The 26123-nt window shown below is 31.8% G+C and overlaps 1 long non-coding RNA gene across 2 annotated transcripts; it reads left to right on the plus strand.

Annotated features, from left to right (window-relative positions):
* The first annotated feature begins 15769 nt into the window (after positions 1-15769).
* Positions 15770-21206, plus strand: LOC145306690 (uncharacterized). 2 transcript variants are annotated; one of them, XR_013875143.1, is made up of 11 exons: positions 15770-15952; positions 16334-16409; positions 16741-16816; positions 17453-17539; positions 17778-17834; positions 18001-18041; positions 18438-18579; positions 18987-19037; positions 19431-19515; positions 19702-19767; positions 20589-21206. It is a non-coding gene; the product is annotated as an uncharacterized LOC145306690 (long non-coding RNA). The 2 variants fall into 2 exon arrangements; XR_013875144.1 differs by lacking the exon at positions 16741-16816 and having other exon boundaries at positions 15789-15952.
* The last annotated feature ends 4917 nt before the right edge of the window (positions 21207-26123 follow it).

Consider the following 26123-nt stretch of genomic DNA (forward strand, 5'->3'; position numbering starts at 1 on the left):
ACTACTAAGATTGTTTTCCTAACAATGCCACATGTTTGGATTTTAAGAAGTGAAGAAATCACAAAATATGTCAAGAGAAAGATCATTACTGCTTACAAGAGATTCAAGCAGATTGACTGAAATAATATTTTGCCAGAAATAAAACAATTATGAGATAGTGACATTGACAATTATGTGACAAAATGTGTTATTTTTATCTGCATTTCACTTTATTATATGATGATGTAAATGTTGTTTTAAATGATATGATAGTTAATGGAAATATGATGGGATATGCCCTTTATATTCATTTTTAAGGATCTTGGACAAAGTAGCTTTGGACAAAGTAGCTTCGGACAAAGTAGCTTCAGGACAAAGTAGCTTCAGGACAAAGTAGCTTCAGGACAAAGTAGCTTCCGGACAAAGTAGCTTCCTAAGGAAAGTAGCCTCCACTGTTAATAAAGGTCATGGCCGCAGCGCTCGGCCCCCTGGCCTTCCTAGCCGCGGGCGCTCGGCCCTCTAGCCTATAACCTAACCTAACCTAACCAAAAAATTGTAAAAACATTATTAAAACTTGTAAAAACAATATTAAAAAATGTAAAAATCTATCAACCACTTTTTGCAAAATCCTCGAAACCACCTATGTATTATCAGTTATTTTTCTTAAATAAATGTTCTGAGGCTAACATAGGTTAGGTTAGGTTAGGCCAGGGGGCCGAGCGCTACGGCCATATTGGACACTATTTTTCTTAGGAAGCTACTTTTCTTAAGTAAATGTCCTGAAGCTACTTTGTCCTGAAGCTACTTTGTCCGAATTTAGGGAAATAGAATTGGGGGTATGGGCGTCCTTTGACCCCCAAAAATGGCTGAAAACTATCACAGGTTACCAAAAAGTAGAGCCTGATTGGTTCAGCTGTTATCAAGGTCTTAATCAAAGACAGACATTTTCAAATAGATATCCACAATAAAAATTGATATGTATTCAAATATTAAATATGTTCAGTATATAAAAATTTGTATTCAATTGTACCCAATATTGGGATAAAGCATTATACAGCATATGATGTAAATATTATGTAATTTTTAAAATGTGTATAATTGTAAGGATTGAAATATTTGTGTCTTTTTTTATAACAATAAAAAATATATTAATATTTTGATTTCTGATTTTCAACCTGGATTTTACAACATACATACCAATATACATATACATACATACATACCAATATTTATTTTTGTTTTAATTGAAAAGCTTTCCTAAATGTTATATTAAGGTTTACTCAAGTAAACTATAGATAGGAATGCTTAAGAAAAACTAAAAAAAACTTTTAAGTTAACTTAACTAAGAGCTTTCATAAGCCGTACAACAGAAAATTTCATTAGGAACCTCTAGCTTTGTTTGAGATTCTGTTTAATATTGTCTATGATAAAAAATTAATAAAACTATTTTTCTTAAACAAACCTACATTTAAAAAAATATTTTGAAACCTTTGTTAGCAAGTTCTAATTTTATGTTACAAACAAAAACATTTCCCACAATTACTGGTAGTATTACATTATTTAATTTCCTAAAGTTTTAAATTGATAGAACAATTCCATAAACATGATGTTTACCTGACCCAGCCTGATAGTATGGAACAGGTAGGAAATAGTTACTTCTCGCATCGTATTATAAAGAGCTTTCCGCGGATATAAAATGTTCAATAATAAGATTTTTAAACCCGAGATTCCAAAGGCATGGATATAATTTTCAGTATGGCTGAGAACCGGTTCTAATCCACCTTCTTGATATGTCTAAAATAAAATGATTTTTAAAAACAAACTAGAAGGTTTTTGTTGCTCTGAAATGAATTGAATATAAGTGAAGATTAATTTTTGGGGGCTTTAACTATCTTGCTGAATATGACATTCTTAAAAACTTAAAGTTGGGTGGCGGTTACTGTTCTTGACTAGACACTTGTAGGGAAACAACCAAAAATTCAGAGATTATGATTATTTCTTATATGTTCGTCAAATTCAAAAAAAATGTTATTTTTCAGCTTTAATATTCACATAATTCACACAAAATGAGTTGATTATAAGCCAACAATTAAGCCAAATAAAATAGCAGTGGTTTATACCCACCCATTTCCCATCAGTAATTGTCGACAAACTATTGACTTTTGATATTCATAGCAGAATCATAAAGCAAAATGAATTTCAACCCGCTCACCCCCCCCCCCCTCCTACTCTACACAAATTGAGAATTTGAAATATTAAATTTGTGGAACTTTTTAACATGACAACATATGTGCATAAAATCATAGGAAACCATACCTATAAATAATCATAATAATATAAATATCAAATTTTGAAAAATAGTAAAAAATCCATTGGAAAGTACTAAAAGTATGAATAAAATGTAACAATGCTATGAAGAAAATGTTATTTTTTAGGGTGCCATTCATGATAAAAAAATTCACAATACTAATAAGCATGAAATTTACTTGATCTGTCGGTCTGCCAGTCATGCAACAAAAATACAAATAAATAGTAAAACAGATAATACCACATTTCGGTTTCGTGATAGATAGATAGATAGATTGATTTAAGTTTTTTAAAAATTCACCTCAGTTCTCAGTCATACTAAAAAATTATGAATTTTCCACGAATATTAAAATAAAAATAATTAAATTAATACCGGTTAGACCGGTCCACTGGCCCCTTGGGGGTACAAAACTGATTTTTATTTTTTTGTGTTGATATCCTATTAAAGCTGTCTACAATATGATGCGACAAATATATATTCTTTAAATAAGATAATCTGATATTCCACCCAAGGGTGGTGGGGTAGACTTAAAAGAATATAAAATTATGCTTTTAAATATGAAATTTTAAAGTGGTAATTTTACATGAAACATTTTATAAAAATGGGATTATACCAAGTTTATGTGTTTCATAAGCAGATATATTCTCAAAAGGAGGAATACAGGGATAGATGGAATAATTATAAAAATCTTTAGCATGCTTTCATTAATTTTTCCTGTCATGTGACTTTGGGTAATAGTGTAATTTATTGTCAAATATCCCTATCTGGATATAATTTTCTTTATGGATGATATATTCCTTGTTTCAATAATTTAATTAGTCTTTCTTAATTAAGGTTATATCCCTCTATTTACAGCTGTGGACAAGAGTGAACAAAACATGCTTGCTGAGAAAACTATTGGAGAACTCCAAGTTGGAAACCAGAATAGAATTTTAGATCTTGCCAAACTGTATATAATCCCTGGAGAACAAAATGTATATGTTCATGAAACAAATAATAATCATGATTATATATTTAAACTCAGGGAGGATAGACTTCTTCAGGATGGTTTACAGATACAGATATCCTATTGGAACACTCAGATAGGATGCAGACTCTTCAATAGAGGACACAGAATAGAAGAAAGGGCACTGTTGCATGGCCAGATGAAAAAAGTTTATTTTAGTGTTACGCAAAAATGACTTTGCAATTGTATCAGTAAGTAGGTCTAATTTCACCCTTGCTATTTTTAAATAAACATTGGTTTCCAAATTACACTGGTCCCCAAAGTTTTATAACCAATTTATCATATTTGTGACTGAAAAACTTAATCTTGGTTGGTTCTGAACCAAAGTGACAAAAAATCTAAATACTGAAAGCTAAGTAAAAAATCAACCAGCCTATTTATTATACATATACTCAGTATTTTTATAAAACATTTAAAAAACTTACATCATTTCAGTAAAAAGCAACCTTATTTATGTCTATAGAAAGGATCTTAAGGGATAAGACAATGGATGATAGATTGATATTTGTACCCAATGATTTTATACAAAATTTCTCCGTCTGTAGATTACTGTTATTGGTTGGAAAGTTTGTACACTCTTTGTTTAAAATCAACCAAAATTCAATTTAAAAAACTAATGAATAAGAAAACGCAGTTGAGTACCCGTGTAATTAATATTCCGATGCCCCATCCCTCCATGCATCTTAGTATAAAGCTAAACAAAAATTAAACTTGATAAAAGATTTCATTAGTCCATGATCACATGAGAATTTCAACAGCTGAGGTGCGAGTAATTTTGATTATTTGTGTTGTTATTTTGATATGTAAATGACCTGTGGAATGGTTCTACAGGATGTATTACTTAGTATTGTTTCTTGATAAGTATTAATTGTGTAGTATCAAAGTTATATCAAAGTCATAAAAAGTTGATAATTAACAACTATTTTATTTTGTATTTTGTTTTTATATTCTCATGTAAAAGTAACAGGATCTATGTCTGTCTCTCTGTGTGAACTAAAGGATCTCTGTAACTACTGAACTAAACCGATATGATTCTTCTCTATAGTGTAGCTTTTACCAAAAAAATAGTTATGAGAAAATATGACCCCCCTTCTTTTCTTGCTTTTTCATTTTAAAACTAAATTTGAAAATTAGGGTTGGGGTCAATCCTATTCCACTTCAAAAGAAAAGAGAAATACCTACAGAGTATTAATGTGATTCAATCAACATAATTATACAAGGATGAAAACATTATCAAGTAGCAAAGGAAAGAAAATATCAAAAGATATATAAAACTGAGTAACATATAGTGGATGATCAGTATAAAAGCTGAAGCAACACGAAATGTATAAATGTTTTGCCTAGACATTATGTTATTATTAGATTAGCAAGTATATCTTTGAAAATGAGTAAGGAGAATGCAATTGCAGGTCTGGAAGCTGTAGGTGAAAATAAAAGGTAAACAATCCATATTGGTGGGTCACAATGTTAAAGATTCAACCACCCTCCCTCTCTTCACCACCCAGGACTAATGACAATACATATTCATAATGGCAAAGAATAAATATCATTAAATTAAAAATTTACATTCCTTGCCATGGTAGAAATTAGAAACATTCCTATGAAAATAAATCTCTTTCTAATAACCATCTCACTCCCTGACTGATTTAGTATTTTATTAAAAACTTTACAAAAAAAATGTCAAAACTCTTCCATTTAAGACTCTTGGGGAAAGCAATGCATTTTGTTGAGACCCTTGAGGAAAGAAAATAATATTTCTTATTAGAAATTTAGGAAGTGTTTATATGGGAATTTTTTTTCTAAATTGCTCTAAATAAAAGTATTTTAGCTGATATAATGTAAACTAAACAATTTTCTACTATGTTATCTAAAAATCAGTAATATATAACAAGTAAACTATGAAGTTTTATCTGATTAAATTAAAATAATTTTAGATTGCAAGAAAAACTGAAATCTTTTGAGGAAGCCAAAGTAATTAGCAAATATATTAGTAGAAAAAGGAATTTCAAAATACTTGGCTATGTGTCAGAAGGTTTGGGTCCAGTGATGCAATTGTTGGCCACAGCAACTGGTATATCTACACTTGGTACTTTAGGTGCTGCATTTAAGAAAGTTCCAGTCTTGATTACCAAGCTAGAAGCATGGGTGAGAATTTAATAGAATTTCAAAAAAAGGGACTGTGCACGATAAAAATTCTCATTTGATTTTCAAACCTTAACATCATCTCATTCAAAACATCTCAAAGATAGGGTAAAATGGGCTCTCATTTCCTTAATAATTCATAAAATAAGCCATATTTTTTTATTTAATACCTATAAAATACAATAACAAAGCTAAAAAAAAGTTATCAGTATCTAAGCAGCTTCAGTTGGCCAATCTCTTGTCCACCTTTAATCACAAAATTTGTAAATAGTAAGTAGTCCTTTTAAAACATCTGAAAAGTATAATCCAAATCTCCTGAGTGGGTTATTTATTGTCCAACACAATAAAAAAGGATATTATCATTTGAAATAACCTCTGAGATTCAGGAATTTTGTTTCTCAATATACAGTGTGTTTTTTTTATGAGAACTTTTTTGAAAATAATTTTACCCCACTTATAGTTACCAGAATTTAATGATTAATGGCTTATTTTCTTCGTTTTTTAATGCAATTAAAAGAACAACAAAAACAAATTTCAGTTTTTATTTAAAAAGTACAGTAAAATCTAAAATTCAAAACTTAGGTGTCAATCTAAAAATGGTTTTAGCGCATTTTTCTTATGCTCAAATATTCAACCTTTTGAAAGAATGGCTGCTAAACACTTCAAAGTTAAGATATAGAGCTAAAAATGTATACAGATACTATTAGGGACATTTACTAGAACATACTAAAGTTTGAAGGTCATATCTCAACCAGGGAGGGAGAACTGGCCCCCCAAAGTTGACTACAGAAAATCCAATTTTTTTCTTGCAAAGGGTAGAAGATTTATGCATAAGGAAAATGCGCTAAAACCAGTTTTAGATGTTGACACCTAGGTTTTGAATTTTAGATTTTACTGTACTTTTTAAATAAAAACTGAAATATTTTTTTGGTGTTCAATTAATTGCATTAAAAAACGAAGAAAATAAGCCATTAATCATTAAATTCTAATAACTAGTGGAGAAAAATTGCTTTCAAAAAAGTTCTCATAAAAAAAACACACTGTACAAAGTTACTAAATTACAGCATTATTATAACATGAATTGGTAATTTTATATCCTAAAATAAATCCTTACAGTTAGTAATTTGTTTCAAATATATATGAAAAGTCAAATATCTCTAGAAACATTATAAACATTCATATTTTCCTGTTTTTCCTCCCAAAATGCCGCAAAATCAAGACATATATCCTTGATAAATTTGTTAACAGGACATTATTATCTAATTTCAAATTAAATCAAACTATTTGTAAAAAAAAACATTGTTTTCATGGTTAAGACATATTTATTTCAGAGCTTCAAGAAAGGGATTCGAAAGCTTAAGCTTGTTGGGGCAAAAACATCTAAGGAAAACCAGGTAATAGAATACTGTTTATTTAAATAACTAACCAAAAAATTGTATATAATTTTGATCTAAAATTTTTCCCATTCCTGTGGAATATTAATGTAATTTAAAACTTAGAGCCAATTAACACTGACAAATTGGGGGGGGGGGGGGGCTTAATATATCCCCCCACTCTAATTTTTTTAATTTCATTTTTTTGTAGGTAATATAGAGAGCTGTGACTTAATGACTTTTTAAGTTTAGTAATTAACATGGCAAGAGTTGATTGTATAAGGATATCTTGTCTGTGTCAGTCATGGTGTCCAGTTAAAGTCAGTTAGGTGGCACTAAAATTAGAAAAATTCTAAATAAATCTTAATTTCTATGACTTTTGTGTATAAGATAGAGACCTAAAATTTTTTTTGTTGAATACTGTTGTATCAATGAACATATGAGAATATATGACCGTTTGACCGTTTCCTGACCAATTTCATGACCAAATTTTTGTCTGACTTTTACTATAGACATATATCATGAATATCATTGCTTATATTACAGCCAGAGACATATACATTTTTTTGGTAAATCCTTGAGCAATAATGAACTTCCGTGAATAGTATAGTAAGGTCATGATCGTTTGACCACTACTTGACCGATTTTCTATTTACTACCTGTAAAATTATTGTTTTTAAAATTAGATAATCCTATCTTTAAAATTAGCTGCTCAACAGCTGTTTTAATATTAAGAGGCTAAGAAGTGGTCTGACTGCTGCGACTGGAAAAAGAAGTCATTCTAAAAATACACATAAACCACCAGAAAAAAATTATGTCTCTCTCTGTAACAGGAGCCGAGATAGAGGTGGCTTAATAAGCACCTCCCCACCCCCCACCCAATCTATTTAGCTGCAAATAGGGTCCCGATCTGTAAGTGTTATTTGGTTAATCTCTCTCTACTGGGTTTAAAGATTATTCTAAAAGGGAAGATATTAGTTTTGTGATATTTATATTTTTTAATTTACTATACTTTGTAATTGTAGGCACTTGAGAAACTCAATGATAAAGAGCTGCTAGCTGAACTTGGAACTACCCATAAACAACTTGAGATACAGAAGCAAGATGACCTAAAGGAATTAAAATTGGAAATGGAAAGTGTTCAGGTAATACAATTCAGTACACAGTTTATCATTATTTAATCCAACCTAAAGTAACAATAAAACCAACAAAAAAAAACTATTTTGATGTTTTTAAAAACATTACAATGTGTTAACAGCAATAGAACTTTAGTTTTAAACGCCTCTGTTTATACAATTATTCAGGTAAAGCTTGACAAAATCATAGACATGTTGGCTAAAAAATTTCTCTTGGATGGATGTGATAGAATTACTACACAGTACACAGACATGATGAAGAGAAAGAACAACCTAACTGAATGGGCAAATGATCTACACTATCATATTGGTTCCTTCCGAGAGAGCTTGGGAGACTTCAAGAAGCAGAATGTCAAATCTTATCTTACACATGTGTATGAAAACCACTGCACTTCCAGTCTTGAGCCTCTTTACAGTGCATTTGGGTAATTATTTTAGTTTTAAAGCTACTCTATGATTCATAATACCAATTCTTTAACAAACAGTATAAAGGATAAGATATTTTCTTAGCTGCTATTAAAGAATATGGCTAATTTTTTGTAGTTAAGATTTCCTATACTATTGATCATCAAGTATAAATTTTTTATGCTTTGTTACTTATGTTATCCTTGTTTATTTTTAATTTTACACTTCTTAAAAAAATTCTTGAAATAGATTTTGAAAAAAAAATAATTAATATACCTAATGAATTTTTTCAGTTAATCACATTTCAGGTACTTTATGCATACCAAAGGTTTATTTCTGCTGATTATTGTTTCCTACTACGAAAATATTCCTGATCATATTCTTGACAAATTACCAGACCTGAATATTGTTGAACGGTCAATAGAAGAGTTGGGAAGCTGTGTAGAAGACATCAAAGTTATCCTTGAAGCAGCTGATGAAATATTGGATGGAAGTTTTTTGGCCACCATGTCAGCAGATGCACTAATGAAAGTTAGCTTTGGTGAGTGTTTTTTATACACATTAATAGTTTGATATTTATCAAATAATCTAAGGCAAAGGATGGGGGCAGTTAATCAATTAATATCATTTAGATGAAATATCTTAATATTTTTACACTTAATGTTGAGAAATATTTTCTTACAATGCTTATTTTACTTTATTTTATGTATTACTTAAAAAATTATTGACCTTTATTATATTTTGTGATTTTTTTTCATTGAACAAATGTGTTGCTTAATTTAACCCACTTGCTATTGACAAAATTAATCATGTACACCTTATGTTCTTCATTAGCTTGTGATGTATTTTATAAAAGAAAAAAAGTTTTCAAAATATAATCCCTTAAACAGCTGTTTTCCATAGTATATGTTTTTGATTATGAACCTTTTAAACACACTAAGCACACCAGTTCACAAAAAAACAAATTACTCTCTTATATTATACAAAAATGTTGATATCATTTCAATCTTTATGCAACCCAAAATCCAAGCAACCTGAAGAATTGCTAATAACTTATGTATAGGCTGTTATTATTGTATTCTGTTCTAATTTCTCATATTTTAGTTTATGTGCCTGCTATGGATTCCATTCCTGATACAAGAGATAATTATGTTGGATGTATGTCGCAAAAACAGTTGAACATGGCTCCCTTTGATGAAGTTACTAAGTATGAAGTGTATGTAAGAGGGGGTGAGACTGCTATGGCATCTGAAAAGCCAACTTTTATCAGATGTAAACTTTTGGATTGTCAAGAAACATATCAGAGGATTGCTGTTGTCAAAAATGGAGTTGTTGTTGATGGGGGATTCAGAGCTCAGCTTAATAATTCCAGGTTCTTTGGTTTTACTTCTAATGATCAAACAGAAGCTAAATTCATGGAGTGGATTTCTCATGAAACAGGCAAGAAGATGACTCAACTTGTTGGTACCAACACTTTTTACAAACTGAACAAACACATGAAATGGTATAAAAGGTAGTAAGATATTATTTGCTTTTAAATACATAATTTTCTGTACATATATTTTTTTATAGAAAAATAGATTTTAATAGCAGGGCTACTCTATAATACATTTTGACTGTCTGTTCATGAATCAGTCAGTCAGTAATGCTATTGGAGAAATAAATTTTTTCTCAGTTGTTATTAAAGGAAGTTTGAATGTAAAAATTTCTCATCTGATTAACATTTTCTAAGCACATTTCACTACACTGATCAACCAAAAACGTCCTATTAAAGGGAGTGTGAACGTAAAAATTTCTCATCTGATTATCAAATCTTAACATTTTCTAAGCACATTTCACTACACTGATCAACCAAAAACGTCCTATTAACAAAAATATCCAGGAATAATGCCATGATTTTATGGTATTTTGGGAGCAAAAAAGGAAAAAACAGGGAAAATCTGAACGTTTTTGTTTCTTATAATAGTTGTAGGGATATTTAACTTGTCATATATAGTTGAAACAATTTACTTGAATGATATAAAATTGCCAATTAGTTTTTTTATAACGTAGTAATTAGGTAATAAAGACCTATTTTAAATTTGTATTATTGACAAAAAAATACCTCACTGTCTACAAAGGGTTGAATCTCATAGGTTATTTAAAATAATAATGTCCTTTTTTATTGTGTTGGACAATAAATAATCCACTTTGGAGAATTAGTTTACACTTTTATCAGACTATTTATATAGAAATATTGAGTCTTTATTATTTACAAATTTGTAATTAAAGGTGGGTGAGAGATGGGCCATCTAAAGTTAATTGGATACTAATAAAAAACCTGTTTCTAGCTTTGTTATTGTATTTGGTTTTCAATAAAAAATATTACTTATTTTATCAATTTATAACTAACTATACATTGGTTTAAAGCAAGGATTATGTTAAAAGTCAGCTTAACCGTTAGGAAAAATCAAGAACTATATGAAAAAGTTTAATTTTAGCTATAATGGGAGAAAAAAGCAATTTAATGCACATTTTATATAATACGGAAAATTTCTTCCTTTCCCTTTACCTTATAAAAATCGTTGGAAAAAGCCGTTTTGCTCTATCTGTTTGATGTTATGAATGAGATAATGTTAAGATTTGATATTAAGATGAGAAAAATTTACGTTCACAGTCCCTTTAACAAAAATATCCAGGAATAATGCCTTGATTTTATGGTATTTTGGGAGGGAAAAAGGAAAAAACAGGGAAAAGCTTAAAGTTTTTGTTTCTTATAATGTTTGTAGGGATATTTAACTTGTCATATATAGTTGAAACAATTTACTTACTGTTAAGGATTTATTTTATGGTAAAAAATTGCAAATTAGTTTTTTTATAATGTAGTAATTAGGTAATAAAGACCTATTTTAAATTCGTATTATTGACAAAAAAATACCTCACTGACTACAAAGGGTTGAATCTCATAGGTTATTTAAAATAATAATATCCTTTTTTATTGTGTTGGACAATATATAACCAACTTTCAAGAATAAGTTTACACTTCTATCAGACTGTTTATAAAGAAATATTGCGTCTTTATTATTTACAAATTTGTAATTAAAGGTGGGCGAGAGATGGGCCATCTAAAGTTAATTGAATACTAATAAAAAACCTGTTTCTAGCTTCGTTATTGTATTTGGTTTTCAATAAAAAATATTAATTATTTTTTCAATTTCTAAGTAACTATACATTGGATTAAAGCAAGGATTATGTTAAAAGTCAGCTCAACCGATAAGAAAAATCAAGAACTATGTGAAAAAGTTTAATTTTAGCTATAATGGGAGAAAAAAGCAATTTAATGCACATTTTATATAGTACGGAAAATTTCTTCCTTTCCCTGTGCCTTATAAAAATCGTCGGAAAAAGCCTTTTTTAAAGCAAACAAAAGCGCGTTTTGCTCTATCTCTTTGATATTATGAATGAGATAATGTTAAGATTTGATATTAAGATGAGAAAAATTTTCATTCACAGTCCCTTTAATAATGACAGCTAAAAAATTTATTAAAAGTTTCTATAATGTATGTACATCTAGTTTAAATATTTATTGCATATTATCTCTCTAATTTTCTTTGTTTTGACTATAGAACATCTGCAATGTAACTCACTTTGTCTGTTTGTATTTCATGATTTTTTGTGCATTGCTACATAGGGATGTTATCATTTTTTTTTATTCAATTAAATGAAAGATATATTGATTAATAAACTACAGTATCTTATGTTATTAAGAATTACTTTGTTTAGACCAGAGAAGAGGTTATTTTTTGGTGATTTTGGAGTACTTGCAAATATCCCTGAGGAATATTTCCTAATGAAAGCTCCATTTCAAGGTATATGAAACAATATTTCTAGTAATATCACAATTTCGGATTTCCTATTTCAGTAAATATGACAATATGCAATTTAATCTATTACTTACTAAGAAGGCTTAAAAAATATTTTCATTCAAAAAAAAAAGAGAAAACATTTAATCAAGTCTGATAATATTATCATATTATTATCTCATTTGTTACAAATCAAAAACAGTGTAAAACTATTCTAGTTTTCATGATTTATCCTTTTTTAATGAACCATTTCCTTTATTTTCACACACTTTTATGATATTGTACATTGTACATAAAGAATTATTGCACATATTTATTTCCAAAATTGTAAACAAAGATGGCTCTACTAGAAAAAAGGCACCTCTTTTTAGTATTGTTTTGTTTTATGTTAAAAGAAAAATATACACTGAACATCAGAAAATGAGATAAATATTTTATTGAATATCTTCAGGACTATATATCACACAGTTTTGTTAATTTTTAAATTCTTTTTGTGCCGAAAACATATGAGCAAATTACAATTTTTTCTCCTATGTAACTGATTTAGGAAACTTAATATAAATTGCCCAAATAAATAGTTATTATTACTTTATAGTTTTGATAAAGTTGATTTTGGTATTTTTTCTTCAATTCAGGAGAAAATTTCATTCTATGAAGCATCCTTAATCACCAATATTTCCTAAAATACATAGGTGCTAAATATTAACATAGCAGTTTTTCATGAAAAAAAAGTATACATGATTACAAAATTGTAAATTGATATGCTTGATAAGTTAAGATAGAGTTTCTATAAAGATCTGCATTAGCTTCTTTTACTCTTTAATGTATGATGGGTTGTATGGAGGCTAACTCATTTTATATACCCATTAAAAAAATGCTAAATGCATAGTTAAAGGAAGCCTGCAAGAAATAACACGCTTTAACTGCTGAAAGACTGCCACAAGAAGACCCAATACCCCAAATTTAAAGCCTTAAGCTTCAATAACAAAAAAGTTCTAGGCATTTCAAAATAGCATTTTATGTACAATGGAATTTTTGAAAGATTTCCAATGCTCATAAAAGAAAAAACAATATTAAATTACGTCGCCTAGACACAATTTTATAACCTTATCTTTGTCAGAAACTTAGATTGCCTGTAACCGATTACATTTTTACAATAAAAACACCACATTTCATATTCAAAATCTATGAAAAAAATTCGATTTAAATTGCATTTTTAAACGAAAATTACACGGAAACAAAGGGGTAAACTAATGTGATATAGACAGACTTACATAAGTTAATGATAGAGTAGACTTAATGTTCAATTCAAAATGCAAACAGATTTTTAAGTATTTATTATATTGGATTAAATGCAGTTTTTGAGTAAATAAGATTATATATTGATACTATATTTAGAAATGATTAAATATGTTAATAAGTCAAAACTACTGATTATTCAAAGCTGGATAGTTCTGAAGTAGCAGGATGTCTGTCTGTATACCAGGACACCAAGCAACAGGATGACTGTCTGTTTAATTAATACAATGTATTAATTAACTATGCACTTTGAAGTAGCAGGATGACTGTCTGTCTAATTAGTACAAATGTATTAATTAGCTGTATAACTCTGAAGTAGCAGGATGACTGTCTGTCTAATTAATACAAAGGTATTAATTAGCTGTATAACTCTGAAGTAGCAGGATGACTGTCTGTCTAATTAATACAAAGGTATTAATTAGCTGTATAACTCTGAAGTAGCAGGATGACTGTCTGTCTAATTAATACAAAGGTATTAATTAGCTGTATAACTCTGAAGTAGCAGGATGGCTGTCTGTCTAATTAATACAAAGGTATTAATTAGCTATATAACTCTGAAGTAGCAGGATGGCTGTCTGTCTAATTAATACAAAGGTATTAATTAGCTATATAACTCTGAAGTAGCAGGATGGCTGTCTGTCTAATTATCAGGACACCAAACAACAGGATGACTGACTGTTTAATTAATACAATGTATTAATTAACTATGCACTTTGAAGGGGTAGAATATTTGCCTATGCAAACTAGCTAAAGTAGTAGGATGTCTGTAAATAGCTGTATTGGTCTTAATAAAGACTCGAACCCAAACCAGATAATGTTCTGTGTTAGGACTCTCAATATCAACTGCCTAACTAAATAAATGTTCTCTTAAATGTTCTCTTAAATGTTCTCTTAAATGTGCTCTTAACTTTTACAGAGCAATAAAGAGTAAATGATGTTTCTACTTTTAAGCCAAAACTTAAAACTGAACTATACTACATTTTCCCCCTCCTGACGCCGTCAAGGCTTCACTAATCTGAATCTACATCAGCAGCCATTACCGCATTATCTACAGCAGCAGCTACAGAACCCTCTTCAGCAGGCACTGAAGCCTGAACCTCCAACTCAGCACCAATATCTGGAACGTCTCCCTGAACCACCATCACCTCACTGGCAGCCACCGCCCCACTAGTACTCCCAGCCTGTTGCAGCTGCCAAGGTACAGCAGGTAGATCTTTACTTATTTTGCGCCTGATCTCGCTGAATATATTTGTCAAATGTCTCTGAACTTCTGCCTCTTTCTGTGACATGTCTAAATTAGCCCCCTTCACACTGGCCCCATGACTTGTCAAAGCATTTTCCACCTGTTGAACTACTGCTTCCACCTTTAAAATACATGTCACCTCTACTCTCAAATTTTTATTTTTAGAACCCAAATTATCTAACCCAACAGCAGGACGCTTGGCCACACCTCTTCCTGACTCTCCTTCGCCCTCCTCCAAACCACTCTGACCGCTCGGCCACCTGTCCCATGCATCAAGATTCACTTCCAAACCGTCGTTGCCAATATCATCATTATTCTTCAGAAACTTCAGAAACTCATCATTAAATTCATACCTGGGCCGCCCATCCTTATGCTGTCTTCTACTGGGACCAGCCCTATCATCCATTCTGTACACCACCTGCCGCCCATCCTTATGCTGTCTTCTACTGGGACCAGCCTTATCATCCTTTCTGTACACCACCCGCCGCCTGTTGGTCCTACCATCCTCCAACCTCTCTAAAGACCTCTCGTGCCCCTCTTGCAACCGACCAGGAACCAGCCGATGTCTCTCTCTATCATCCATCTTTCCTGATAATTACAATTTCAATATTTTTTTATATTTAAGACGACATTTAAAACAAATTACATTATACGAATCATCATATCAATTTTATGTCAGGGATGCCAAGGTACAAATCGAAAGATACCAAGAAAATTTCACACTCCAGCCGCGCCAATCACCACCATGACAAAATGCTGCCAGCTATCAGTCAACCATAATAAATGTACAAACCAATCCTTTCCACTTGATGATATATAGAAGTCAGCTGCAACAATAAAACACTATTCTCCTCCACTTTATGCATCCAGGACAAATTTCAGCTTGGCTGATGTAACCCACAAAAACACATCAGGAATATTTAATATTTTATTCAGGAATAAAATAATACAAATCCATCAAAAAATCTGAAAGTGCCAATTTTTCCTCCTACTCCAATCCTAATGAAAAATGTGGAGAAATCGCCAACCAATTTTGGCCACCATGACTTCAGACGCCATATTTAAAATTAAAAATAATAAACAAGGTGATATTTGCAATTTCTACAGCCCAAAAATTACTGAAATGACACCTATCTTCTTGTGATCTGTTGTGAACCAGCCCAAAAACCGAACAATCAGAATCTCACAGTTCTGCCATTCCACTCTGTCATTAATACAGGTACATTTCAGCATCACATAAAAATGTAAAAGACAATTTCCCAAAACCAGACAAAGTAAAAATGTTTACCTGATTTTGATGGTTTACCACTATAACTCGATATTATGATTTAATTGCTCACAATCTCAGTTCCAACTATCAACTGGACTTAACTTTTATTGTAGATCAACTTTCCAACTTACTAGCTTAATAAGCACATATTTGTTATTAAAATAATTAAACAATAATTTAATGAATCTCCATTATATAAACATATATATAAAACTTTTATATTTATTAATCTGCACATGTACCACAGGACCTCCTACTTGAGATTTAACCTCCTCTTTGTATCCCATTTAGCTACTGACCCACTCATTTTAATCGTCACCACTTTTTCAGGCAAAGATAGCAAATGGAAACAACTAATCCAATGGAAAATTGACCTCATCAACACTCGTTCCAGCTTTAGAAACAGGTACTACAGACTCAACCGCCATCATATATTTAAAGGGAGATATTTCATACACAGTCCCTTTAAAACAGAATTCAACATTGACTTGAATGATACATAATATTTTTTTTATGTTCAATCCCTTGAAGGAGGGGGTGATTCCCAAAAGGCGCTAATTCATACAAAGCATCCGAAAACTTTTTGACCAAAATAAAAGGCCCACCGTAGAAAGACTGTAACTTCTTGGACACGTCACTCTTAATGCTTCCTTCTGTACTCTGTGTTTGTTTTGAACCTCCAAATATAGTTTGGAATTTGTTAAAATTCTCTTAATTATATCCTCCATATGTTTCAGAAATTCCAAATACGACCAAAAAACGAATAACCTGTCCTCGAGCTCTTGGAGCAGTTAATCACCAATGTTGCCACAGGTAATTTTTTTTTTTTTTTTTTTTTCCTCCCAAGTATTTCATGATTTTTGTCTACTCTTAAAGCTGCGTACAAACTTTGGTTCTGTCTTTCCACGAGATTCAAATTTGGATTCTTGAAAGGAACTAAAACGGTGTCCACCCCCAATCCTTTCATTACCCCCTTTTTGTAACTCTGTCAGATCTCAAAGCCCGAAATAAATTATAGGTAGGTACAAAATTCTCCAAAATAAACCATAGGTAGGTACAAAATTCTCCAAAATAAACCATAGGTAGGTACAAAATTCTCCAAAATAAACCATAGGTAGGTACAAAATTCTCCAAAATAAACCATAGATAGGTACAAAATTCTCCAAAATAGCCTTCACTGCTGTCTCAGTCTTAGCATCAACTAGCTGACACGTAAATATATACCTGGAAAATAAGCTAAGCAGATTATGATTAAAACAAACTTAACCGTTTGTAATAATTAGTGAATCCCAAAAATTTCTGTAACTCCTTCCCTGTCTTAGGCTTGCCCCAATCCTTAATCCGTTCCAAATATGAAGGATTCATCTTCAATCTGGCGGCACTAATAATATGCTCCAGATAGTGGCATTCTCTAGTCAGTAAACCACACTTATCCAGATTCCATTCCAGGTTGCCCTGTCTGAGAACCGGAAACAACGTCTGCAAATGTTCTACATGCTCCTCTGGACTAACCGAAAACACAATCAAATCATCCAGGTAACTGATACAGAAACCATACATCCCTAGTGAAATGGATAACACCTTGTCCATCAAAGCACAAAACAAGGATGGCGCGTTGCAAATTTTAATAATCTTCGGTTTCAATTCTGGATTTTCCTTAATCATCTGATTTTCCTCTAACTTCAATTGTTGAATAATAAACTGTACTCGCTCATGCATTTTCTGTCCTGACAACTTTTCTGGTTTCTTTAACACATTTTTTGTTTTCTTACAGGTGGAATCCAGATTGTCCATGACAAAACAGTGCCCCATCTTCACATTTTTAAGCAAGGTAATAGGTTTTATCGACGCATTAACTACGTTAACCCCTCCTTTATCCCTGACAGAGTAGGTTCAGCCACTACCTGTTATTGTAAACAAGAATTAATAGGAACAGATTCCCCATGAAATTCAAATTTATCCACTTCCAAACAAATATTAATTTTATTTTTCTTCAGGAAATCAGAACTGAGATTCACCAACTTGCCTGTTACCTCAGGTACATAAAATATTTCTGTAAACACAGCTTGGTTCCCACAAATCTAACTTTTAACTCAACATATCCAATAATATTAACTTTCTTTTAATCTACCGAATAGGCTGATAACTTAGCAGGACAGAAACCAATTTCATGTTTATCAAAAATTTCTCTAGATATTAAAGAATTAAAATTATTTCCTGTATCAACAATTCCTAATTCCTCCACTGTAATATCAGCTCCTGGTACAAAAACTCTAAATCCGCGCAAATAGGCATTTTTCTTTCTTTATCTTCAAGACTTCACGATCCCTTTAAAGCCCTAGTAACTTCTGCCACCGTTCCGTCGGATTAAAATTTCAATGTCGTGTTATAAATAATTAATGTATATATTTAATTAATTAACTTCAAATTTCAGATACAAAGCCATCAATCTACAACACAGCAGCCAGCCCTCCGCCATCCACCAGCCGCCATCATACTGATCAACATATTATGTCATGCACAGCCTGCAGAACACCAGCCCCTCGTGACTAGACACCAAACTCCTTGCAACACAAGTAAGTACCCCTCAAAGGTTTAATATTCATTAAAACTTTATTTAGATACCTACCAAATTTTATACTTAATTGTACTAAATGTATTATATAATATATTGTTCCCATTAACAGTTACTAGCACCTCCACACATTGACTAAAAAAAACAAAAAACAGAAACTTCTTCACAACATTGAAAGCCATTATCCGAATACAAAACAGCAAAAATTTTCAAATTTTACATAGCTTAAAAACTCAATTACACTAATATAACCTAGATATAATATATGTGAACAAAGAAACAATATATAAAATAAGGTTTATACATCGAATCAATCATCACACTACTACATAGGATATTATTGATAATTGAACCTAGCCATTTCAGCAATCATAGCCTCGTATTGTTTTTCATCTCTGCTTTTTTCAGAATCCACAGCCGGCCCCCTCTGATTGACTGATTTCTTCAGAAACTGCTCAGGTATCACCCGATTATTAGGCACTCCAGGCCCCTCTCCCTTTTCATTATTGACCGGAAAGAACTTAGCCTTGGTCTTACCTATGCGAGAATCAGGGGCAGGCGGCTTACCATCCCTCTTCTGCCAACAATCAGCCACTATATGTCCTTCTTTCCCGCAATACCAACAAATCATATTCTTAGCCTTCGAATTCAAAGCCCCAATCACATTCTCAACTTGATCCCAAGGGATATCATCCTTTCCCTCAATCCAAGCATTATTATCGCCAGTCCCAGTTCTGTCAGCCAAATTGGATACATGCACCTCACTAATCACAGGCCTAGATTTCACCTCCCTAGATTCTTCCAATTTCAACCCTTCCATAGCCTGGGAATAACATGACGTCACATTTTCAGGTGAAATGTGTCCAGAACGAGCCCAGCTGATGTAATGTTGACCTCTACGAATCAAATAAGTCAAGAATGAGCTATAATCCTCCAGGTAATGCATAGATTCAACAAAGTTGGCCATATCTCTAGCTAAATCTGTAAACATTAAATTCTTCGCCACATTGTTATAAAAATCACGCCAAGATTGTTTAGAAATATGACCAGGATGCATAAGTCTAAACAACCGTAATTTCTCATTAAAGAACACATCCACATTCTGACCACTCTTTTGTTTCAGGGCGTAGAAGAATTCAGTAGCTGATTCTGTATCTGCAAACGGTATCACCAACCTCCTTATCAACAGGTAATAACCTAAAGCACTCAGGGAGGCATTAGCCTCCGGAGTAATAAGCCTCCCCATTTTCTTTCCCTTGCACTCAAAAATCCTATTGTACAACACATCCTTGAAAAGCATGGGATCCTCCAATTTTGCGAACCGAGCAACCCTCCACAAGGACAAAAAATAATCCTCAAAATCAATATTTCCATCCCAAAATGGAGCGTCCCGCACAAAATCACTGTCCCACTTGACACCCCTTACCAGACAAAACTCCTTAAACTGTCCCTCTACAGTCTGCTGACTGACATTGCCACCAGCCACCTTTTTGTAAGCCTTAAGCACTTCAGCCCTTTCCTCGATTAAAGGAAATATATCCAATAACTGATTCTCATACTCGGTCAAACAACTCTCACGTACATTCATCCAATTACCATTACCAGCTGGACCCAAAAAATCTATCTGCGAAAACTTCAAATGTCCAGGAGCACTCTCTACCCTCTTAGCCTCGAAACTAGTAGAATCCAATTTAGCCTCCACACTCAATCGATTAATAAAAGATGCATTAAATGAATCATCCCCCATCGATTTAGCTGTAGCCACACTAGCCCCCAAACTTGTCTCATACAAGAATCCACCAATGTCGCCATCTGGTGGCAATTGAGCCACCTTTTTCTTGATAGTAGCCAAATCAACATCATAACCTAATTTCTTATGCTCATCTGAACTTTTGAACTCTTTCACCTTATTCTCCAGCCGTTTATTCGCCGCGGTTAACCGATCCACTCGGCTCTTAACAGACGTATGCTCTTTTATCATTGCCCTAACATATTTCTTTATACTTTCAGGCACAGCATCATTCTCCACAGCACCCAGAGCCGACTCCACTTCTGCATTAGCACCTGCACCAACATCCTCAGCCACAGCATCATCCTCCTCCCAATTTTCGGGAGTTCCATCATCATCCTGACTGTCAGTCTCCCTAGGACGCTTAGGCGGCCGTCCACGCTTGCCTTCATTTTTACCCCGCTCTCCTTTTTCTCCATCAGCCATATCCGAGCACTAGAACTAGATTCGCCGTGAAATTTAGATCAGAAGAGTTAAAGAATGAAATTCCACAGAAACCTAAAATATAAATCAAGTTAGAAATATAAAAAAATAAAACAAAACTGTGAAAAATCCGAGATAAAAAAAATCTCAAAAAGTGATTGAATTCAAATTAAACACCACTGCCCCCACCCTTAACTCAGCAGCAGGTCTAAATAACACGTAGCACAATAAGACTGCGCCAAATGTGATATAGACAGACTTACATAAGTTAATGATAGAGTAGACTTAATGTTCAATTCAAAATGCAAACAGATTTTTAAGTATTTATTATATTGGATTAAATGCAGTTTTTGAGTAAATAAGATTATATATTGATACTATATTTAGAAATGATTAAATATGTTAATAAGTCAAAACTACTGATTATTCAAAGCTGGATAGTTCTGAAGTAGCAGGATGTCTGTCTGTATACCAGGACACCAAGCAACAGGATGACTGTCTGTTTAATTAATACAATGTATTAATTAACTATGCACTTTGAAGTAGCAGGATGACTGTCTGTCTAATTAGTACAAATGTATTAATTAGCTGTATAACTCTGAAGTAGCAGGATGACTGTCTGTCTAATTAATACAAAGGTATTAATTAGCTGTATAACTCTGAAGTAGCAGGATGACTGTCTGTCTAATTAATACAAAGGTATTAATTAGCTGTATAACTCTGAAGTAGCAGGATGACTGTCTGTCTAATTAATACAAAGGTATTAATTAGCTGTATAACTCTGAAGTAGCAGGATGGCTGTCTGTCTAATTAATACAAAGGTATTAATTAGCTATATAACTCTGAAGTAGCAGGATGGCTGTCTGTCTAATTAATACAAAGGTATTAATTAGCTATATAACTCTGAAGTAGCAGGATGGCTGTCTGTCTAATTATCAGGACACCAAACAACAGGATGACTGACTGTTTAATTAATACAATGTATTAATTAACTATGCACTTTGAAGGGGTAGAATATTTGCCTATGCAAACTAGCTAAAGTAGTAGGATGTCTGTAAATAGCTGTATTGGTCTTAATAAAGACTCGAACCCAAACCAGATAATGTTCTGTGTTAGGACTCTCAATATCAACTGCCTAACTAAATAAATGTTCTCTTAAATGTTCTCTTAAATGTTCTCTTAAATGTGCTCTTAACTTTTACAGAGCAATAAAGAGTAAATGATGTTTCTACTTTTAAGCCAAAACTTAAAACTGAACTATACTACACTAATACAAACTTAGCTGTGATTGGTTGTTAAGCTGATTCAGCCTTCTGATTGGCTACAGTACATTCGGTACAATGCAAGTAAAACTTAATTTTTTTTAATGATTTTGACTATAAAAATGGGTATTTTTATTGTAAAAATATAATTAGTTACTTGAAACCTAAATTTATGACAAAAATAAGCTTATAATTTTGTTTCTAGGCCACGTAGTTTAATTTCAAAGTTTTCAACATGAGCATTGCAATTCTTTCAAAATTTTCATTGTACATAAAATGTCATTTTAAAATGCCTAGAACTTTTTTGTTATAGAAGCTGAAGGCTTCAAATTTGGGGTATTTGGTCTACTTGTGGCAGTCTTTCAGCAGTTAAAGCGTGGTATTTCTTGCAGGCTTCCTTTAAAGAAACCCTGCAAGAAATATATTGCTAAAAGACTGCCATATACCTCAAATTTAAAAGCCTTCAGCTTCAATAACAAAAAAATTATAGGCATTTATTTATTGTTTTATATAATCAAATTTCTACCATGAGGAATGGGAAACTTTAAGAATTTTCATATACCTAATGTGTCATTTTGAATTGCCTAAAACTTTTTAATTGTTGAAGCTGAAGGGTACAAATTTGGGTTATTGGGGTCTACTTTTCTACTACAAATTCCATTGATTTAATTATAAAATTTGTGGGATATCTAGTCCCTAATATATATATAAAATAAGTTTCTCATTTCTTTTGTTCAGTTTTTATGTTGGATTTTGCTTATTTCTCAATATTTATTATAGTATAATCCATCTCTATGATATTTTCAGGATTTTATGTAATTGTAATAGTTATTTCTTGATCTTATTATAAAGCTTTCCGTGGATATAAAATGTACAATTATAAGATGAAAACTAGTTTTTTAGTCCCGAGATAGTGAAAAAAAAACTTGATATAATATGATGCAAATATAATTTTTCTATATGGCTAGGAACTGGTTCTAATCCACCTGATATTAATCGGTTTGAGAGCAATACTGGAATAGTTATTTCTCGCATCGTATTATAAACGGCTTTCCGCAGATATAGAAAGTACAATTATGAGATTAAAACTAGTTTTTTTAGCCCTGAGGTGCCGGCTAAAAAACTGGTTTTAATCTTATGATTGTACATTTCTATATTCATAGAAAGCTGGATGTAATACGATGCTAGACATAGTTTTTTCGTATGGATGAGAACCGGTTCCTATCCAACGGATTCGAATGAATACAAGAAATTATATTCTGTATTCCATTGAGTGTCATGGAATCTCTTATTCTCAACATTGAAGCTTGAAGTAAAGATTAGTGTGCTTCATTGTCATCAGTTAGTTTTTGGTTTTAAGTCATACTAGAGACATTTATAATGGTACACACAGCCTTAACCAAAAAAAAACATGGCATTGAGTTTTTCCAATTTCTTAACTTTTAATAAAGAAAGACATTGTTTCTTTCCCCATTTCATTAACTACGTAATAAAATTATTTATTCAGAGATAGAATTCAAGACGCACTTTCATAAAGCTGTAGAGAATGGTCTTCTTGACACAGTGGAATATCTTGTGAATGAGGGAGCATCAGTATATCAGAAAAATGCATATGGTATGTATCCAATGGGATACAAAAAAATTTAAAGTCAGAAAGAGGAATCTATACAAAACATTCAATACTTACCTAAATAGAAGCCTTCTAATCATACTTATAATGCTTATAGCATCCATATTATCATAAGAACAATTAATCCTTGAAAACTACGACTTTTATTCTGTGTGTAAAAACAAAAATTGTTGTCAAAGAAGTAAAAAAAACAGCATGTTTTAAATGGACGTACAGACTTTCTGGTGACGATTATAGAGTTGCTGCGTTTTCTAAATCGTACTTAACTGTTATAGGGATAATCATGTAAAGTTTGAAATCGATAGGACAATTCTAACCTGTTTTAATTAACAAAAAGAGATAACCCAGCTAAAGATATAAAGAATGACAGACGGATGTATGGACAGAAGGAAATCAAGTAAATATGTCAATCATAAATTTGTTATTTGAAGACTTATCAAAAAAAAATATGATATATAGCTTTTCTGTAAAGCACAACCAAATCTGAATAATAAATTCTGTTTTGCATTATCATGTTTTATTTAAAGGATGGACTCCATTGATGATAGCTGCCAAGGAAGGACATCTGGAGATTGTAAAATTTCTAGCCAACAATGGAGCCAATTTAAATGACAAGAGTGAATATGGTAAGTTTTTAATTCTCTATTTAATTAAAGGTTTACAAAATGTTATTTTCTTTCTTTTAAGAAAAAATACATATAACTATTGAAAGACTAAATATTTGGTAGTTGACTTAACCCTCTGCTTAACAAAACTGTAACTATAACTGTATATAGATACATCCATACTCAAATGAATATATACTTCTAAAAGATCTAATTTTCAAAAAGTAACTATTACTACTCACTCAAACACAAATATAAAGATTCTCTGCAAAGCACAACTAAATCTGACTGGCTATAACTATAAATCCAGTAATTTATTATCATGTTTCTATTTAAAGGATGGACTTCATTGATGGCAGCTGCCCAGGAAGGACGTCTAGAGGTTGTGAAGTTCCTAGCTAACAATGGATCCAATGTAAACGACAAGACTAATAATGGTAAGTTTTTAATTCTCGATTTGATCATTTACATACCATTATTTCTTTCCTTTTGATAAAAAGAAAAACATATAACTATTGAAAATCCAAATATTTGGTAGTTGAATTAACACTCTGCTTAACTTTTTATAACTACCATCTCAAACCATAATATAAAGTTTCTCTGTAAGGCACAACCAAATGTAACTAGCTATAACTATAAATCCTGTATTGTAATATCATGCTTCTATTTAAAGGATGGACTCCATTGATGAATGCTGCCGAAGGAGGACATCTGGAGGTTGTGAAGTTCCTAATCAATAATGGATCCAATGTAAATGACAAGAATAAATTTGGTAAGTTTTGAATTCTCTATTTAATTTTTACATACTATATATATAACTATTGAAAGTCAAAATAATTTAGGTAAGTTTTGAATTCTCTATTCAATTGTTTACAGACAATTAATTTTGATAAAACAATACATAGAACTATTGAGGGACAAAATATTTGGTATTTGACTGAACCATATGCTTAACAAAACTGTAACTATAACTGTATATATATACATGCATACATTCATACTCAAATGAATACAGACAATCATACTTCTAAGATATCAAACTTCCAAAAAGTAACTATTACTACCCTCTCAAACGCAAATATAAAGCATCTCTGTAAAGCACAACTAAAACTAGCTATAACTACAAATCCTGTATTGTATTATCAAGTTTCTATTTAAAGGAGAGACTCCATTGATATCAGCTGCCAAGGAAGGACATCTGGAGGTTGTGAAGTTCCTAGCAAACAATGGAGCCAATGTGAATGACAAGGATAATAAAGGTAAGTTTTAAATTCTCTATTAATTTTTTTACAGAATATTATTTTTTCCTTTTGATAAAATCTTACATATAACTATCAAAAGACAAAGTATTTGTTTGTTGACTCAACCCTCTGCTTAACAAAACTTGTAACTATAACTATACTTAACCCATTAGTGCCGAGCGCCACTTTTATGGGCCGATCGAGCTGTAAGTTTCAGGGAAGCTTTATAATGGTCAAAACGGAATTCGTATTTTTTTGTTTTGCTCTAGTGGCGTGCACAGGAAAGTTGCAAAAAAACCCGGTTCGGCTTGGCCATAAATACCAACCAGGCATTAACACCCGTTTTTGGTGCTTTCCCCCAGTTTTAAAACCCGGTTGACCTGTATAAACCCGGTTATTTTGACCAAAAATCGAAAAATGTAATTTTTGAACGCCAAAAGTGAGATGAACACTTTTTAGAACTTTGATACGATCCGTAATTGAAAACTACACAACCTCATGTAATCTAAAGAGGTACAAGTATAATACGAAGCGATTTATTTCAAATTTCGTGTTTAGCCGGCGATTTCGGATAAAAAAACCCTGTTTTGTTATT

Source organism: Acartia tonsa, chromosome 14 (genome assembly GCF_053477335.1).
Source record: "Acartia tonsa isolate MP-2025a chromosome 14, ASM5347733v1, whole genome shotgun sequence".
In the NCBI taxonomy this organism is placed as follows: Eukaryota; Metazoa; Arthropoda; class Copepoda; order Calanoida; family Acartiidae; genus Acartia; species Acartia tonsa.